Source organism: Priapulus caudatus, unplaced genomic scaffold (genome assembly GCF_000485595.1).
Source record: "Priapulus caudatus unplaced genomic scaffold, Priapulus_caudatus-5.0.1 Scaffold379, whole genome shotgun sequence".
Classification (NCBI taxonomy): Eukaryota; Metazoa; Priapulida; class Priapulimorpha; order Priapulimorphida; family Priapulidae; genus Priapulus; species Priapulus caudatus.
The window spans coordinates 95107-98048 of NW_014577440.1; the positions used below are offsets into that span (position 1 = coordinate 95107).

General features: G+C 39.3%; 1 protein-coding gene across 4 annotated transcripts in view; it reads right to left on the minus strand.

Moving 5' to 3' along the window:
* LOC106809719 (band 3 anion transport protein-like) overlaps positions 1 to 2616 on the minus strand; it is a 48117-nt gene extending 45501 nt beyond the window's left edge. For all 4 annotated transcript variants that reach the window (XM_014812893.1, XM_014812896.1, XM_014812895.1 and 1 more), the window contains exon 1: positions 2547 to 2616. The gene's annotated coding sequence lies outside the window, so the exon portion shown is untranslated. The remainder of the gene's footprint in view (positions 1 to 2546) is intronic.
* Between the last annotated feature and the right edge of the window lie 326 nt (positions 2617 to 2942).

A 2942-nucleotide genomic window follows, 5' to 3' on the forward strand; every position in this document is an offset into this window, starting at 1 on the left:
TGACGGACGGACGCACGGACGCATGGACGGACGATCATGCGATTCTACAAGCTGCATCTGACTATGTCAGATGAGCTAAAAATGGAGCCAGTTGTTTGTGGACATAGATTAGATACCTGGATTACAGGTGGTGAAGTACTTTGAACACGTTAATCCCCCTGATCTAGTTGGATTTGTACACATTGTGTGGTCTTTCTTATCTTTCTGATAGTTTTTTGACATTGATGATTTGTCCCAGCTAAATTCCTTTTCCCCTTTCTGACCTCTACTTCTTCTCAAGACCTTAATGCTCAACTTCTGTCTCAACATAATGACAATAATTCTCGTCCTAAGAAATTTACATTTCTTTTGGGTAAGTTCAATAGTATCAAATGTGATTCTGATCCTGCTTTCCAGAACTTAATTAACGATCACTTGCCAGATATTGTTCTTGGCACTGAATGTAAACTGGACCCCTCTATTGCATCCAGGGAGGTGTTTCCGGATAACTTTAATATTTATAAAAAAGATCCCAACTACTGTGGCGTCTTTGTTGCTGTAAGAAGTCAATTTCTAGCTCTTTAGTAACTTCTTTTGATGAAGAAGTAACTGAACTCAGTTGGGTGAAGTTTAATATTAAGAATTCCAAACCCTTGCACTCTATGATTGGGTACAGGCCTCCTCTTGATCAATTGACAGGAATTGCTAATTCTGTGAATGCGTTTTTCTCTCGTTATAAATTTATAATGAGTCTTATCCACAGGTCTACACTTATTTGTAGTGACTTTAATTAACCTGGAATTGATTGGCAGTCCTATTCAGTGAGTGGCCAATGAGATACTCATTTATGTAGTCATCTGCTTGATTTGTGTGCTAATCATTCCTTGACTCAACTTGTTGCTCAACCTACTCGATGTACCGAATCTTGTAGCAACATTCTTGATTTAGTATTCACTAATTTTCCCAATTTAGTTTCTTCTATATCTGTGGTCCCATGGCTTTATAGTGTCCAATTTGGTACTCCTTTTTTTAAACCTTAGCTTTGCCGATTCAAAAACTCGGTCCCTGGCTTTTAAAACAATGATTCTCCCCCGCCATATTCGAATATGCTTCGCCTGGCTGGTGCCCCTATACTCTTCAAAACTATTCTAAATTGGATACTATTCAACATAAAGCTGCAAGATGGGTTTCCAAAAACTATTATGATAGTTCTGATGTTGTCTTGGTTCAACTTGATTGCCCTTCTCTTTGTGTCGCTTTCTCCATGCTACAACTTACTAAACCGTTCATAAAAATTTGGGCATCGGCTCCGAGTCTGTGATATCAATGGATATGTGATCTAGTAGCTAATCATTACTTCCGCGACATGCCATCTTCAAGGCACTTTAAGGTTTAGCCTTCTTTGGCCTCCTCTGTCATTTGCGTATTGGGAATTCTGCCCCTTCCTTTTTAGTTAGCTAATTGCAAACTTGAAGAATTTTCTACTGCGATCCACAAGTATTGAATTATTTATTTGATCAACTTTGTCTCTTTCCGTCTTTGATATAGTCCCTTGGACGTTGAAGTCTAATATTTACCAGGGCCGTAGGCAGAGCAAATTCCTAGGGGGAGGCAAAATTTCATGACAACTGTGTAATGATGAGCCGACAAAGGCGCACTCTTGATCGACGTCCATAGTGTGGTAGCGGTGGGTCTGATCGAGACAAGGCTTTCACCGATAAGTGACCAAAAATACCACGTTAGAATTATTTACGATATTAGCTCAGCTTTTTTTTTTATTTTGCTTCAAAATCTAACCCCACAGGCTACAGCCCCTGTTTACAAGGTTTACGAGTTATAACTTATAGTACTTTATACCAACAATACCAGCTGGTAAACTGAAGTCCATTTACATATATAATCAGAGCTAATAATACCGCTAATACTAATAGGTATTATTAGCTCTTGATATAATTGACAAGCTAATTCCAGGTACAAACGAACTGATAATTTCTAGCGATCCACATCTACATGACTCTACGCACGTGTACGGTATGATTCAATGCTTTACTTGTTGTCGTTATGCAGAGTGCCAATCCGTACGCCGGTACCCAGATGACACAATTAAGCAACAATGGAACCAATAGAGTGCAAGTTTACTCTTACATCACTGTGACATCACTACGACTGGGTCACTGTTTCTCCCTAGTGAGAGCCAACCAAGTATGTTATATATCCGCGCCCTATACTAGCTTTTAATCAGCTTATTGATAATTGGCTAACCATAACATTACCAGCGTTAATCTATAATTTATCACGTCTTATCTGGATCTACATAATAATTTAGACGAACTAAACACCTAGCTGTCAGCCCATTATTTCAATATTTGCTTTCTCATTCATCATTCATGCTGTTTTGGTGTTTATGATTTTATCGCTTTAATCTGAATTGGCTTGAAAAGAAAGAATGAGGTTACGGAGAACCAATAAATAAACTAAAGCAGTTTCACTCAAAATAATAGATCATCGTACTTCTACGACATTTTGTAGTATTATAACTATTATTAAGTCTAAAAGGGTTAACTTACATGGACCGACTATCTTGCACTGCACTCCCTGGCCTTGCTCCCTGGCGGTCTGAGCTGGCGGTCACAGAACGGTCATGTGGATGTTTTACTGTTTATGAAATTTGGCGCAGTCTATAAAAAGAAGCACCAATCGGGCGAATAACCGATTTCCGGAACTGTGATAGACCAATGTGATAGACGGGTTCCCTCGTCCTTCAGGAGTAGGTTCGGCTCACTCTGCGCACGTGATGATATCAATTATCACGCCAGAATTCTTCCGATGCCCTATAAAAACCTGGTTATCTATAAACACGGAGAAATGTGGTCAGTGACCGGTGTTGTATGTATTAACATCTCCTCGATGTCAGTAATGCAGTTTGTAGTCGCATCCTCAACCAAAGGTCATACTCAATAGAC